Source organism: Myotis myotis, unplaced genomic scaffold (genome assembly GCF_014108235.1).
Source record: "Myotis myotis isolate mMyoMyo1 unplaced genomic scaffold, mMyoMyo1.p scaffold_m19_p_20, whole genome shotgun sequence".
NCBI classification, from domain to species: Eukaryota; Metazoa; Chordata; class Mammalia; order Chiroptera; family Vespertilionidae; genus Myotis; species Myotis myotis.
The window spans coordinates 24,746,097-24,763,209 of NW_023416325.1; the positions used below are offsets into that span (position 1 = coordinate 24,746,097).

Below are 17,113 nucleotides of genomic sequence, written 5' to 3' on the forward strand. Positions count from 1 at the left end.
TGCATTTTACTCTGCGTAATTATACCTCAATTTAAAGTAAACTTAATAAATGAACAAAAGGATAAAATGAGTGCCTCTTCCAGTACTATGCTCCTTCACATGGGAAGTATTTAAGTTCAACTAAACACTTGTCAGAGATATTGTGGCCTGAAGGTTCAGTTTAAGACATTTTAAAACATCATATTTTAAGACCTTGATATACATGATAGAACTAAAGACAATACCTGCCTTCATCTTCATCTTCTACCTCAGAAGATAAAGGTAAGAAAATTTGCCTTGGAAACTAAATAAGGAAAGTTAGATAAGAAAAAAGATAACAAAATGTATGCTACCAAACACTTTAGAATATTTTACAATGTTTTTGTTTATTTTTCTTTTCTGAAATTTTTTCCCTATCTAGCCTTATCTCTACTTCCTTTTTTTTTTTTTTTTTAAATATATTTTATTGATTTTTTACAGAGAGGAAGGGAGAGAGAGGAAGGGAAAGTGATAGAGAGTTAGAAACATCGATCAGCTTCCTCCTGCACACGCCCCACTGGGGAAGTGCCCACAACCCAGGTACATGCCCTTGACCGGAATCGAACCTGGGACCTTTCAGTCCACAGGCCGACGCTCTATCCACTGAGCCAAACCGGTTTCGGCTCTACTTCCTTTCTGACACCCACGCCCTCAGCCAGTCTGTGTTTCTGTCCCTTAGGGTCATGGGCTGTTTGAACGTTTCCTTTGTTAAACCTCCTCCCACCACTTCCCATCCACGTCTGCCCCTCCCCAAAGTTTCGGCAGAGCCCACTGTACCAGCAAGACCCCTATAAAGACTGCTCCCTACAGTGTGAGTTCCATGCCCACCCTAGGTCTGCCTGTGGCATAGCATTTACCCCAGGCGAAATGGCTTCAAGGTTCCTTCCACCTCAAAGATTTAGCTTTTTTTTTTTTTAAATTGATTTCAGAGAGGAAGGGAGAGGGAGAGAGAGATAGAAACATCAGAGATAAGAGAGAATAATTGATTGGCTACCTCCTGCACGCCCCCTCCCGGGGATCGATTGAGCCCATAACCCGGGCATGTGCCCTTGACAGGAATCAAACCCAGGACCCTTCAGTCCATAGGCTGACGCTCTATCCACTGAGCCAAACCAGCCAGGGCAAAGGTTTAGCTCTTTAAACATGTGGTTCCAGACTTGAAAAGTGAAGAGAAATAGTGAAGCTGTCAGCAGGTTCTACATGCTGTGAGTGAACGGAAGAGAATGACTTGGATGACACTCTTGTGGGAGCAGCAAGGTGACGGCTGCAGAGTGGAGGGCTACAGCCTTGAGGCTAGGTGGGAGGAAGCCCAGTGGCTGCCTGAGAGTGGACCTGCACAGGTGCCAGGCAGGGGAGCTGGGAGAAAGGGATGAATAAAACTCAAGGCTAAATGCAGAAGCTGGTTTTTAGGGAGTACTTTGGTGCCGGGTTCTATGCTAAACACTTTGTATCCATTGATCTTGTGAAGTCTTCATTACACAAGGGATTAAGTAGGTGCCCAAGACTTCACAGCTGGTGAGGGATAGAACAGGGCTTCCTTTCCAGGTCTGCTTGGCTCAAAGTCCACGCTCTGAATCAGCGCACTCTACCGTGTCCCAGGAGGAAATTGCCAAACTTGGCCCGTTCCCTTGGCTCCCGATGCTCCACCAGCACAAACGGACCAACTCTTTCCCACTGTCTCCCGGTTATCTGGGAAGAGGCGCCCACAGCACCTTCAGTGCCTGCTCCAAGGTCTCGAATGTCTTCCGCCAGGACCCTGCTCATGGTATCCAACCACATCCTCCTGTTACCAGACACCACGGGGTCCAGGCTGCCTGTCACTCCTTGAGCAATAAGCAGAGGCAAGGTTGAACCATATGAGCGTTTATTCCAATCCAGCCAGCAGCCTGGGAGAACAGCAGGTCGTCCACAGAATCTGCTCTGCCCTCCACCATCAGCCGGCTGCTCATATGGGTAGAAGGACGAAGATTGCATGGGAAGTAACCAAAGGGTGTGCCAAATGGGCAGTTTACAGGTCAGCAGGCTAGTGACTGGCAAAGCTCTGCAGGTACATAAAGGGCTTGGCATCCTCAAAGAGCTTAGAGATATGCAAGGGCTGGGTTCGTCAAAGGGCTGGCGACATGCAAAGGCTGGGGGCGCGGGGAAGGGGTGGAGGGAAGGGGCGGTATTCAAAGGGCCGGCGACATGCAAAGGCTGGGGGCGGGGGGAAGGGGTGGAGGGAAGGGGCGGTATTCAAAGGGCCGGCGACATGCAAAGGCTGGGGGCGGGGGGAAGGGGTGGAGGGAAGGGGCGGTATTCAAAGGGCTGGCGGCTCTGGGGCCTGCAGCAGGTTGCTCATCTTTCCGTGATGATAGGCAGCTCCCGATGGGGAGGAGGGGCTGCATCTCCAGGTGAGCTCCAGGGCCATGGGCTACTCCCACCAGGTCAGAAAAGCCTTTTTTTTTTTTTTTTTTAAATATATTTTATTGATTTTTTACAGAGAGGAAGGGAGAGGGATAGAGAGTTAGAAACATCGATGAGAGAGAATCATCGATCAGCTGCCTCCTGCACAGCTCCTACTGGGGATGTGCCCACAAACAAGGTACATGCCCTTGACTGGAATTGAACCTGGGACCCTTCAGTCCGCAGGCCGACGCTCTATCCACTGAGCCAAACCGGCCAGGGCAGAGTATTTCTTACAGTTGTAGCTGGTCCCCAACATTCTCCTTCTGCCCCTGTCACTCCCTACTCTTGTTTTATCATTAGTGCATGAGCATAGGCCCATTTATACCAATAATTTTAGTGGTAGCAGAAGGGTGCAGAAACTGCATGAGAATTTTAAATAGACTGGTGTATCTGAATTTCTCAGTAGCTGCAGCCGTGCACTCTAAAACCATACATGGGAAACTGATGAGGGACATGGCGAGTCGAGAAGCAACTGCTCATTAAGGAGAGTGGGTAATGGTTTCATTCTCACTAAGGTGTGAGCGCAATAGACCATCGAGTACGTTATAACATGAAGATGTGGTTGATCCAAAGGAAATGCTAGGAACAAAAGCATAGCAAGTCATGCTGAGGTTTTAGTCTTCTCTCCTTGGTAACTGTCTACATAAACTAAAGCCATGTCAAATATACTCAGCACCGACTAGGAACTCATTTCTCCATCCTCTCTTCTTCTCTGCAGGGCATGTGGCTGTGTGGGGAAATCCTTGCTTTGAGGAACAGTGCTGTGAGACCCAGAATATGGGTCCTTCTTGCTCAACCCTCAGAGTTGCAAGCCAAGATGACGCAGACCGCGGAGCTGGGAGCGGGGGCTTTAAATCTGTGATCCCACAGCTGGGAAGGGATGAGCACACACTGGGAGCTGCATCAGTGACTTAGCAACAGGTAGTGGTGAGGTTTTTTTTTAAATCATTTTCCATTTTTTTCAACCAGATGTGAGAAATGAGACTCAAGCCAAGCCCATTTTTTTTGGAGTTAGTTTTGTTCACATCTACATCTATACAAATTGACATGTAGCACTGGGTAAGTTTAAGGTGTGCAGCATGGTGACTTGACATATACACTGAGTGGCCAGATTATTATGACCACCTGACATTGGTAGGCAAATTAGCTATAATTTCACCCTGAAGTTGCTAGAGGGCCAGGCCATTATAAATAGGGAAGCAGGTTGTTTACCACGACAGTATCTCATATAGATACAAAAGCAAGAATTTATTTTTCTTTGTGATGAGAACTCTTAGGATGTACTCTCTGAACAACCAGACAGCAGTGCTAAGCACAGTCATCACAGTGTGCATTACATCCCAGTATTGATCTATAACTGGGAATTTGTACCTTTCGACCACCCTCATCTAATTCCCTCTTCCCCTACCTGTGATAACCACAAATCTCATCTGTTTTTCTTAGTCTGGCACTTTTTTCTTAGCGTCTTCACTTATATAAGTGAAATCATACAGTATTTCTTTCTTTCTCTGTCTGACTTATTTCACCTGGCATCATGCCCTCCAGGTCCATCCATGTTGTTACAATGGCAGCATCTCCATCTTTTTATGGCTGAGTTGTATCGCATTTATATGTATACCTCACTTTCTGAATCCGTTCACCCATGGCGGTCCTTGGTTGTTTCCCTGTCCTAGCTCTTGCAGACGGTGCTTATGAACACGGGGTACAGGCGTCTCATCAAGCCACGGACGGTTGTCACAGAGCCCAGAGCAGAGAGGAGGAAACAGCCCTTGGAGTGGCATCCAGGAGGGCAAAGCTGAGCGGGAATTGCCGCGGGACGCCCTGGTCAGCGCAGCCCTGGGAGACGAGATGCAAGCAGAGGGGAAAAGAGCGAGCTGCTTTGCCTTGCGCCTGCCTCCTGTGGTTTCTGAGGGAGGGGAAGGACAGGAAGCGGAAGTGGCCAGCATGTTGACACTCACGCTGCCAGTTGAAATACGTGCACCAGCTCCAGCATCCCCTCTGGTTGCTGCATACACTAAACAGCTGCATAGACTTTGCACCGGCCAGAAGCAGGAGCGGGGGAGGGGGTCTGACTGTTGCTTAAGTTTGTAGTGTTGCCAAGCTCACGGGAAGCCCCTTCCCACAACAAACAGGGCCACCTCAGAGGTGGGGCCAGTGACTGCGTTGAGCTTGGAGGGACTTTCAGCACTTGGCACCTCAGTGTGAGCTGGTTATGGGAGGGGCCAAGCTACCGCTGGCTCAGTTTGGGTCAGAGGGCTTCAAACAAAATTTATCTTTATTGTTGAAACTATTACAATGTCCCCTGTTTTCCCCATTGACGCCTTCCACCCTGTACTCCCCCCTATCACCTCCCCTTTCACCATACTATTGTCTGTGTCCATGGTTATGCATATGTGCATGTAAATTCTTCGGTTAATCTCTCCCATCCCCCACCCCCTCTGAGATTCCTCAGTCTGTTCCAGGCTCCTATGTCCAGAGGCCTTTTTGAATTTAAATGATGAGAGAACTACAGTCGTCAGACCACCCATCTCTTAGGCTGCCACAGGGGTCCACGCTTGGGCATTCCCAGGTCTAGGAGCGGGTTCTTAGTTGGGAAGGCTCGGAAACTCTGTTTTATCAAAGCATGTGCACTCGCTTGGGCTGCAGCTTGAGTTGTTTCTGTGTATCTGTGACTTTGAATAGGCAATACCATTGTGGTGCGATTTCTCTTGGACTCGAGTGGAAGGTTGCCCATTACTATAGCAACACTGGAGGGAGCGGGGCTGGTTGGGAGGGAGGGCGACACGTCCCCCTTTTAGAGATATTCTCTCCTTGGCAGAGTGCTCTTTGTTACTCCTGTATGTAGGGATCTTGCAAATTAGCCACAGGGGGAAAAGCCTAATTCCTACTCTGCCATCAACTCAGACCCTGAAAACAGAAAAAGTGTTCAAGACTCTGAAACCCTAAGTGTGAGACTGCGTGAACATGAACTTGGCTGTCAGTTCCTGGCCAGAAATGCGCACTCATTCTCAAGATACTGCTATTACTGCGCCACCGATTGTGGCACTTTGGAAGGGGGGAAATTTCTCGCTTTCTGCATTTACTTTAGAGCTGGTTCAGAAGTCACACAAAAATCAGTTTGGAGCCCTGGCCGAGTGGCTTAGTTTGTTAGAGCGTTGTCCTGATATGCCAAGGTTGCAGGTTCGATCCCCGGTCAGGGCACATGCAAGAGTCAACCAATGAGTGCATCAATCAGTGGGACAACAGCCCTGGCCAGTGTTGCTCAGTGGATAGAGCATCGGCTTGTGGACTGAAGGGTCCCAGGTTCGATTCCGGTCAAGGGCATGTACCTTGGTTGCAGGCACATCCCCAGTGGGGCGTGTGCAGGAGGAAGCTGATCGATGTTTCTCTCTCATTGATGTTTCTAACTCTCTATCCCTCTCCCTTCCTCTCTGTAAAAAATCAATAAAATATATTTTTTAAAAAAGTAAGTGGGACAACAGCCTGGCCTGCGTGGCTCACTGGTTGAGCATCAACCCATGAACCAGGAGGTCATGGTTCAAGTCCTGGTCAGGGCACATGCCCAGGTTGCGGGCTCGATCTCCAGTGTGGGCATGAAGGAGGCAGCCGATCAATGACTCGATCAATGACCCTCTCTCATCATTGATGTTTCTGTCTCTCTCTCCCTCTCCCTTCCTCTCTGCAATCAATAAAACTATTTTAAAAAAGAATTAGAAAATAAGTGGGACAACAAATCAATGTTTCTCTGTCTCTTCCTCTCTCTAAAATCAATAAAAAATCAATTTAGATAGTTTATAATTATCATACTTTATTATTGAAAAAGAATTATTGTTATAATTTGCACACACTAAAATGCACTCATTTAAAGTATACGTTTTTGTGATTTGTAGTGAAGTTACAAAGTTGTGCAATGGTCACCACAGCCTAATTTTAGAGCATCTCCGTCCCTGTCTCCACCCTTAGCTCCAGCACCACTACTTTCTGTCCCTGTAGACTTGCCTTTTCTGGATATTTCATATAAATGGGGTCGTACAGTATTTGACCTTTTATGACTGGCTTATTTTACTGAGCGTACTGTCTTTATTAAATTGATGAGAGAGAGCCAGAGAGCCAGAGAGAGACACCCATTGGCTGCTCCAGCACCCAGGCATCCATTGGCTGCTCCAGCACCCAGGCATCCATTGGGTGCTCCACGCACCCAGGCATCCATTGGCTGCTCCAGCACCCAGGCATCCATTGGCTGCTCCAGCACCCAGGCATCCATTGTCTGCTCCAGCACCCACGCGGTCATTGGCTGCTCCAGCACCCACGCGGCCATTGGCTGCTCCAGCTCCCAGGCATCTATTGGCTGCTCCAGCACCCACGCGGTCATTGGCTGCTCCAGCACCCAGGCATCCATTGTCTGCTCCAGCACCCAGGCGGTCATTGCCTGCCATGTGTATGTGCCCCAAGTGAATGCTGAGCATGAGTCGGGCGCACTGGGGGGATGCTCCGAGCACCTGAGTGGCCAGGTCGGAGCAGCACATGTGCCGCAGGTCCATCCGTGCTGTGGCGGCAGCGGCCCTTCCTTCCTTCCTGTGGTCGAATCACATCTGTTGTCTGAATATAATGCCTTGTTTACCCATTTGCCAGTTTATGGATGTGTTATTTCCAGTTTGGGCTGTTATGAATAAAGTTTCCCTGAACATTCACATGTAAATATTTGTATGGACTTTATTTCCTTTTTTTTTGTTTTTTTTGTTTGTTTGTTTGTTTTGGTCAAAAAATACACTTCTCAATTGTATCTTACCTCTGGTCTCAGTAGCTTTACAACACTGAAAAGACTAAAGAAAATATGTCTTAGACTCTGATGGTGAGATTCTCTAAAGCAGCGGTTCTCAACCTGTGGGTCACGACCCCTTTGGGGGTCGAACGACCCTTTCACAGGGGTCGCCTAAGACCATCGGAAAACACATATTTTCAGTGATCTTAGGAACCAAGACACGGCTCCTCTATCCATCTCCAGGCGGGTCGGCCCACATGCAGATACACCCACATCCGAGTACCCGGCATGATGACATCATCACGCCAACCCCATCACATACACCCCGTACAAATACAGGTGTATGTGACAGGGTTGGAGCCATAATGCACTTATGCGGACCAGTCACACGTGTAGAGAGCAGCTACTGTGCAGAAAGCAGCTGCTGTGTTGAAAGAAGCAGTAGTGGAGGTAAAACGACACTTCGTGAATTATAATTACTGGGTAAATGTAAAATCATGTGCTGTAAAATCATCAACTACTGCAAAAAAATATTTCTGTACCATGGGAACTTAATCTGAATGCTGATCAGTCTTTTTATATTCAGCTGTGGTTGATGTGACTACTGTCCCCTTGTGATAGTAACAGGTATGTAAAAAAAACAAGACAGAATGCTAAATCATAGGAAATTTTAATGAACTGTATTGACTGAACTATGCCATGTATCATCTTTTGTATTATTAAAGCTATTATGATAGACTAGAGGCCTGGTGCACAAAAATTTGTGCACTCGAGGGAAGGGGGGTTCCCTCAGTGCGGCCTGTGCCCTCTCGCAGTCTGGGACCCCTTGGGAGATACCGCCATGCTGGCTTAGGCCTGCTCCCGGGTGGCAGAGGGCAGGCCCAATCCCTAGGTGCAGCCCCTGGTCAGGCTCAGAGCAGGGCCGATTGGGGAGTTGGGGTGCCACCCCCTGTCATGCACAGAGCAGGGCAGATTGGGAGGTTGTGATGCCACCTTCAGTCACTCTCAGGGTAGGGCTGATGGGGGGTTGGGGCACCGCCCCCTGTTACACTCAAGGCAGGGTCGATAGGGAGGTTGCGGCGCCACACCCTGTCACGCACAGAGCAGGGCCCATCAGGGGATTGGGACTCCATACACTGTCAAACACAGAGCAGGGTCAACCAGGGGGTTGGGGAGCTCCCCCGTGTCATGCACAGAGCAGGGCTGATCAGGGGGTTGGGGCGCCTTCCCCTGTTACGAACAGAGCAGGGCCGATAGGGAGGTTGTGGCCCCGCCCCCTGTCACACACAGAGCAGCAGGACGATCAGGGGGTTTGGGCACTGCCCCCTGTCACACTGATCCCGGTGCTGGGAGGCATATCACCCTTTCACTATATAGGATAGAGGCCTGGTGCATGGGTGGGGCTGGCTGGTTTGACCTGAAGGGTGTCCTGGATCAGGGTGGGGGTCCCCACTGGGATGCCTGGCCAGCCTGGGTGAGGGGATGATTGCTGTTTGCAGCTGGTCACACACCCTTCAGGGTGGGGTTCCCCACTGGGGTGCCTGGCCAGTCTGGGTGAGGGGCTGAGGGCTGTTTTCAGGCTGGCTGGTGACGGAAGCTCCCAACCGCTCCTTTTTTTCTTTTTTCTTCTTTTTATTCTGGGCCAGCTTTAGCTCTGAGGTTCCAGCTCTTAGGCCTCCGCTGCTGAAAGAAGGTATCTGGTTTGTTTCGGTTCTATAATTGAAACAATGTATAACTCCAGCTCTGAGATCCCGGCTGGCTGAAAGCAGGTTTCTGGGGTTTTGTTTAACTTCTATATTTGTTACAATGTTTCAAACTGCAGGCTCAGAGGCCGGCAAGGCAGGCGGGGAACGTTGGTTTCCTCTGTCACTGAAGCAAGCAAGCCTCATGTTAGTTTCAAGCTGCCTGGCTGCTGGCCGCCATCTTGGCTGGAAGTTAATTTGCATATCTCCCTGATTAGCCAATGGGAAGGGTAGTGGTCATACGCTAATTACCATGTTTCTCTTTTATTAGATAGGACTAGAGGCCCAGTGCCCAAAAATTTGTGCACGCGGGGGGACGGGGGGGGGGGGGTCCCTCAGCCCGGCCTGTGCCCTCTCGCAGTCTGGGACCCCTCGGGAGATAACGCCATGCTGGCTTAGGCCTGCTCCTGGGTGGCAGAGGGCAGGCCCAATCCCTAGGTGCAGCCCCTGGTCGGGCTCAGAGCAGGGCCGATTAGGGAGTTGGGGCGCCGCCCCCTGTCATGCACAGAGCAGTGTGGATCGGGAGGTTGCGATGCCACCCTCAGTCATGCTCAGGGTAGGGCCAATTGGGGGTTGGGGCACCGCCCCCTGTCACACTCAAGGCAGGGTCAATGGGGAGGTTGCGGCGCCACCCCCTGTCATGCAGAGAGCAGGGCCGATCAGGGGGTTGGGGCGCTGCCCCCTGTCATGCACAGAGCAGGGCCCATCAGGGGGGTTGGGGCTCCTTACCCTGTCACGCACAGAGCAGGGTCCATCAGGGGGTTGGGGAACTCCCCCCTGTTATGCACAGAGCAAGGCCAATCAGGGGGTTGGTTGGGGAGCTCCCCCCTGTCACGCACAGAGCAGGGCCAATCAGGGGGTTGGGGTGCTGCTCCCTGTCACGCACAGAGCAGGGCTGATCAGGGGGTTGGGGAGTTCCCCATGTCACTCACATAGTAGGTCCGATAGGGGAGTTGGGGCGCCGCACCCTGTCACACTCAGGGCAGGGCCGATGGGGAGGTTAAGGCTCTACCCCATCACATACAGAGCAGGGCCCGTGGGGGGCGGTTGGGGCGTCGCCCTCTATCACCCACAGAGCAGGGCCGATCAGGTTGTTGGGGCAACGCCACTGTCATACTCAGTGCAGGGCCGATGGGGAGGTTATGGCTCTACCTCGTCACACACAGAGCAGGGCCCATGGGGGGGAGGGGGTGGTTGGGGCGCCGCACCCTGTCACACACAGAGCAGGGCTGATCAGTGGGTTGGGGCACCGCAGCCTGTCACACACAGAGCCTCAGGGCAATCAGGGGGTTGGGGAGCTCCCCCCTATCAGGCACAGAGCAGGGCTGATCAGGGGGTTGGGGCTCCTTCCCCTGTCACGAACAGAGCAGGGTCAATAGGGAGGTTGTGGCACCGCCCCCTGTCACACACAGAGCCGCAAGGCGATCAGAGGGTTTGGGCACTGCCCCCTGTCATGCTCACCCCAGTGTGGGGAGGCATATTACCCTTTTACTATATAGGACGGAGGCCTGGTACACGGGTTGGGGCTGGCTGGTTTGCCCTGAAGGGTGTCCTGGATCAGGGTGGGGGTCCCCACTGGGGTGCCTGGCCAGCCTGGGTGAGGGGATGATGGCTGTTTGCAGCTGGTCACACACCCTTCAGGGTGGGGTTCCCCACTGGGGTGCCTGGCCAGTCTGGGTGAGGGGCTGAGGGCTGTTTTCAGGCTGACGGGTGACTGAAACCCCCAACCGTTCCTTTTTTTCTTTTTCTTTTTTTTTATTCTGGGCCAGCTGTAGCTCTCAGGCTTGGCTCCAGCTCTTAGGCCTCCGCTGCTGAAAGCAGGTTTCTGGCCTTTGTTTACCTTCTGTATTTGAAACAATGTTGCGATCCTGCTGGCTGAAGCCCGGGACTAAAGCAGGTTTCTGGGGTTTTGTTTAGCTTCTATATTTGTTACAATGTTGTTTAGAGTGCAGCTGAGAGGCCAGCAAGGCAGGTGGAGAAGCTTGGCTTCCTCCGTCACTGAAGCAAGCAAGCCTCCCTGTTCATGTCAGCTGCCTGGCTGCGGGCCACCATCTTGGTTAGTAGTTAATTTGCATATCTCACTGATTAGCCAATGGGAAGGGTAGCGGTCGTATGCTAATTACCATGTTTCTCTTTTATTAGATAGGATTATTTTCATTATCAAACCATCCCATGACAATGGATCATGTAGAGAAGAACCTAGGTGACCCCACAGAACTCAGCCAATGAGGAGCCGGAGGAGGGACTCGCACCCTCGGGATACACAGCCTGAGCTCGCTGCTCCGTGTGCCTGTTCCACCCGACGCCTGCTCTTGCAGGAACGCGTTGGAAGTCTGGTTTTCCACACTTCTGTCTCTGAGTCCGTTATTTGAATTCGGACAGGTGAGCATTTCTCTCAAGCACCGGCAAATGGTGCTGAGCTCCAGGCTGGGCTGGTCCCCTCTCCTATATGCTTACGATGGTCCCTGCACCCTTCAGTCCTAGCTCCCTGCTTCCCCACCTGACTGTCCGTTTCCGGGGGCCAGGGACTGTGCATTGGAGACCTGACACCGGATGGAGACTGAGGGTGGGTATCGGAAGGCGATGGCAGAGTTCTAGCGGAGGGCAGGAAGCGAAGGAGGAGGGCAGAGTCCCGTGTCAGTCATGTGTTGGTGCAGTGCGGCTATCCAGAAACAGCCACAAAGCCCAGTGGCTTAAACAGCAGCGTTTATTTCAGTCGTGAGTGTCTGGGTCAGCTGCCGGCTCCGGCCCTGGGACTTTCCTCTGTCTGCAGTCAGTGGGCTTGTAGACTTTGCTGATCTCAGTGGCTGTCTCATACCTGAAACCCTTGCGAAGGTCCATGTGGTCTCCCCTCCTAACTGAGAGCCCAGGTCTGGGCTCTGCCCAAGGCAGGGCTCTAAGAGGGAGGGCAGAGTGCAAGGCCTCTCGTGCAGGGCGTGGGGAGCACAGCGCTGCGTCTGCTTCAGTTTATTAGCCAGAGAAGGTCAGGAGGCAGGCCAGGGTCAAGAAATAGGGAACTAGGTTCTATTGCTTGATAGGAAGACCTACCAGTCCAGGGTCCGGGTGTGGCCACACAGAGGGGAAGGCTCGGGCTATTTTCTGCCATCCACTGCCATAATTTTAGGTTGACCTTTGACGGTTAGTGAGAGCATGCAAATTCCAGTAACGCTGTCCCCTTCAAGCCCTAAACATGCTTCATTATGCAAATGTTCCTCTGTGACTCTCTTCTTAGCTGCTTCCTTCTACTGTCTAGCTGTGTGTGTTCATGTAACTCAGGTTTGGTCTAAATTTACGGTGAGCAAAACATAATTAGAGAGGCGGAACTGTTGCAAAAAAAAAACAACAACAAACAAAAAACAGATTAAAGCTAAAATAAATACTTGTACATTTCGCTCCATGCAGATTACCTGCATTCCCACAATGGTACTTAAGAGTTGTTAATGTACATATGTTCTTTTTCTTTGTGTACACATTTAGTTTTATTGTAACAAAGCAACTTGTACACTTTTAACGTTTAAAACTCAGCATCACCTTTTCTTTCCAGTGAAACAAAAATAAAATTTAAAAATAAACTGAAACAAAATTACAATAGAGAAATGTCAATTCTGAATAAGATCCTACAGGGTCTGCTGATTCTCCCATTGAGTGGCAGGACTCACATCATCATTAGGAGAGACTTTTATTTTAAAAATTCCATCTTAGACTGCAAGGATGTCCATTAAACAACAATTAAACATGCCAAAGAAGGGGACATGTTGTCAAAGTGCCCGCTTAACTCACCAAACGTCTCAGGCCCACCCTTTGCTGACATTCTATAACCTCCCTCCCCCTTTTTAAATTTTTTTTCTTTTTTTAAACAAGAGAAAGTAGACAGATACGTGTTGGTAAATGCTAACTGTCCATATTCACACAGAGACACAGTGTAACCTCTGAGCCCAATGTACAGAGAAAGGAGGAAAAAAGCTAGAATTCTCTGCACCACTACACAGGGGCCTCCGACCTCCCGCTCCCAGCAGAGCTCAGGGAGCGAAGGTTTTCCTTTTTCCCACAGAGCACGGTGGTGTTGGTTCCATTAAGTTTTTCTTGAGACAGGAAGGGATAGCAGTGAATTTGAAACAGAAAGGGGCAAACATTCTTCCCCACTGTATTCTGCTCAAGGTACACGTCACCCCCCAAAGAAGGTGAGAACCATGGTGTAAAGATGATGTAAATGAGAGAAGAGAGACCTCAAAAACACTGAGGACTGAGCACAAGGGGAGGGCGGAGAAAAAGAATAAATAGACTGCAACTTGCTCCCAGGGACTGGAGAAAATTAAAAAGGTTGGGATCCATCAGTGTTCATTAGTCATCTTCTCCTTCACCTTCCTCTCCTTCTTCCCCCTCCTCATCTTCATCTTCGTCACCTTCATCCTCATCCCCTTCTTCATCAATATCTTCCAACCCTTCCTCTTCTTCTCCTTCTCCTTCTCCTTCTCCTTCTCCTTCTCCTTCTCCTTCTCCTTCTCCTTCTCCTTCTCCTTCTCCTTCTCCTTCTCCTTCTCCTTCTCCTTCTCCTCTCCTTCTCCTTCTCCTTCTCCTTCTCCTTCTCCTTCTTCTTCTTCCCTTCCCCTTCCCCTTCCCCTTCCCCTTCCCCATCCCCTTCCCCTGCCCCTTCATCATCTATGTCAGGAACCAAGTAGTACTGTGATGGATTTGGCCAAATGTCATCTTTGATGACTTCTCCTAACTCATCTGCACCTGCATCAGAATGGTCAGTAACCAGGTAAAGAAGCTTTCTGGTTCCTCGTGCTGTCTCTTCCTGCTGGCGTTATTCTGTGTTTGACTTGAATGTTTCGTCAAATCCTTTCCAGATTTCCATTTGATTTCAGTGGACTTTGAAGATGGATCACCACTCTCATTCAGATGAAACTCTTTGGAGCGAACTTTATTTTCAAAGTAAGGATTTTCATCAAAATAAAAATCTATTCTGTAACCGGATTTAATATCTTCAAATTCTGTCCCTTCAACTCTTGTCAAATAATGCAGCGCCTCTTCCCCCTCTTCCCCAAGCAGTGCAGACACTTTTGGGTGGTTGACAAATGTTGTTACCCAAAAATGTGGGATTTTGACATCAATTCTGATTTCTTCTGAAAAAATGATTGGCGGAGTTTATTATACAGTGGGGCCTTGACGCATGAGTTTAATTTGTTCCTTGATGAAGCTCATAACTCAAATTACTTGTATGTCAAAACAAAAAGTGAACAAGTGAGACACGTGATGCTGGGCTGATGTTGTGGCGTTCACTGTGGCGTTCACTCTGATGTTCGCTGCGCCAACTAGCGGTGGGGTATCTGAAGCTGGCTCATAACCCGAATTTTAGCTCGCAACTCAAAGCAAAAAATCGGCCGAGAAACGGCTCGTATCTCGAAAAACTCGTTAGTCGGGACACTCGTAAGTCAAGGTCTCACTGTATTTCTGTTCTACTTTCAAAATCTCCTCACTGGCTGCTCATTAAGTCTGTCTATTTCATTTTGTGCTTCATCAACATGTTCAATCGCTTCTTGCTATTCTTTTTCTCCCTTTGGCACATCCTGAGGGGTCGGCGTCTTCTCTGGCTTGGGAGCTGAGGCAGTTTTGGTTTCTTCGTTTGAGATGGGAGCGAGGACTGGCATCTGGGGGCCATGCTGTAAGGAAAGCCCGAGGAGCTGCTGTCCATATGTCTTTAATTTAATGTCTGGAATAGGTAACCATTAACTAACGTACAAAAGAGCATATGAGAACCCTCTCCCACACATTCTCTCCTACATACATACACCACCACTCCATTCTCCTCAAAGGCAGGCAATATTATTTTAAAAAACACATCCAACCAGAAATGCAGATATAAATAAATACACACATATGTCATCTTGATTCTGCATTTTGCTTTTATTTTTCAATTAACATTATATTTAAAAACATTTTCCCAAATAAGGGCATAGACGCTTCCTTACTCTTGGTCAGGCTGCACAGTTTCCATCGTGGGTGTGCCACCCCCATTCAGCAGGCTCCCCCGGCAGCGTCCCCTTGTCTCTGCTCCTGCCATTGGGTGATGACGGCCTCAGAGGCTTGTGGTGCACAGTGATCAGTTCCAAAATTTGGTCTTATTAACAGATTCCTGACACTGATGCCTCTTCTTCTTCTTCTTCCTCCTCCTCCTCCTCCTCCTCGTCCTCCTCCTCCTCCTCCTCCTCCTCCTTCTCCTCTTCCTCCCTTCTTCTTCTTCTTCTTCTTCTTCTTCTTCTTCTTCTTCTTCTTCTTCTTCTTCTGATTTTTATTGTTGAAAGTATTACATGGGTCCTCCTTTTCCCCCATTAATCTCTTCCAGCTGCTCCCATCCTCCCCCCACCCAAGGCCCTCACCATTCCTTTGTCTGGGTCCACAGGTTATGCATATATGCACACAAGTTCATTGGTTGATCTCTTCCCACCCACCCTCCCCTGCCTTCCCTCTGAGGTTCAACAGTCTGTTCATGCTTCTATGACTCAGTCTATTTTTGATCATCAGTTTATTTGGTTCATTAGATTCCACATATGAGATCACATGGTACTTATCTTTCTCTGACTGGCCTATTTCACTCAGCACAATGCTCTCCAGGTCCATCCATGCTGTTGCAAATGGTAAGTGTTCTTTCTTTTTTACTGCTGCGTAGTATTCCATGGTGTAGGTGTACCACAGGTTTTTAATCCACTCATCTACTGATGGGCACTGAGACTGTTTCCAAATCTTAACCATTGTAAATTGTGCTGCTATGAACATAGGGCTGCATATAATCTTCCTGATGAATGTTTTGGGTTTCCACTATTATCTTCCTATTGAAGTTTTTCTGTTAGTGTACAATCGTGTAATATTAAACGCAAACAGACATATCCATGAAGGTGCTGGCTTGGGCATGTGACCAGCATTTTTGGAACCTTATGTTCTGGGACCGCTAGAGGGAGCCACAAGGGACGGTGGGGAGCTAGGGAGGGAGTAGAGAGATGTGATTAAAAATACAATTGGCTCTGTTGCATTTTTATAAAATTAATATTTATTGTTGAGATTATTGCAGAGGTCCCTTTGTTTTTCCCCCATAGCTCCCCTCCACCCAGTTCCCACCCCACCCTAGGCCCTTGCTACCCTATTGTCTGTTTCCATAGGAAATGCATACATGCATACAAGATCTTTGTTTAATCTCTTCCCATCCCCTCCCCCACAGCCTCTTCCCTCTGAGAATCATCAGTCTGTTCCATTTCTATGCCCCTGATTCTATTCCATTCACCAGTTTATTCTGTTCATCAGATTTTTTATTTGTTTGATTTTTAGATTTAATTGTTGATAGATATGTATTTGTTGCCACTTTGTTGTTCATATTTTTTATCTTTACTTTATTCTTCTTCTTCCTCTGCTTACAGAATACCCTTCAGCATTTCATGTAATACTGGTTTGGTGGTGATGAACTCCTTTAGCTTTTTCTTGTCTGTGAAGCTCTTTATCTAACCTTCAATTTTAAATGATAGCTTTGCTGGGTAGAGTAATCTTGGTTGTAGGTTCTTGCTATTCATCCCTTTGAATATTTCTTGCCACTCCCTTCTGGCCTGCATAGTTTCTCTTGAGCAATCAGCTGACGATCGTATGGGCACTCCCTTGTAGGCAACTAACTGCTTTTCTTTTGCTGCTTTTAAAATTCTCTTTGTCTTTGGCCCTTGGCATTTTAATTATGATGTGTCTTGGTTTGATACTCTCTGGATTCCTCTTGCTTGGGGTTCTCTGTGCTTCCTGGATTTATAAGTCTATTTCTTTCACCAGGTAGGGGAAGTTTTCTGTCATTATTTCTTCAAATAGGTTTTCAATATCTTGCTCTCTCTCTTCTTCTGGCACCCCCATCATTCAGATGTTGGTATGCCTGAAGTTGTCCCAGAGGCTCCTTACACTATCTTCATATTTTTGGATTCTTTTTGCTCTTCTGGTTGGGTGTTTTTTGCATCCTCATATTCGAAATAATTGATTTAATTCTTGGGATCCTCTAGTCTACTGTTGAATCCCAGTATATTATTCTTTATTTCAGTCAGTGTACGCTTAATTTCTGACTGATCCTTTTCCATTTTTTGGGCATTCTCACTAAGATCCTTGAAAGTCTCACTAAGTT

The 17,113-nt window shown here is 48.7% G+C and overlaps 1 pseudogene; it reads right to left on the reverse strand.

Annotated features, from left to right (window-relative positions):
• Positions 1–11,183: 11,183 nt before the first annotated feature.
• On the reverse strand, positions 11,184–15,211 carry LOC118678100 (annotated as a pseudogene).
• Positions 15,212–17,113: the final 1,902 nt, after the last annotated feature.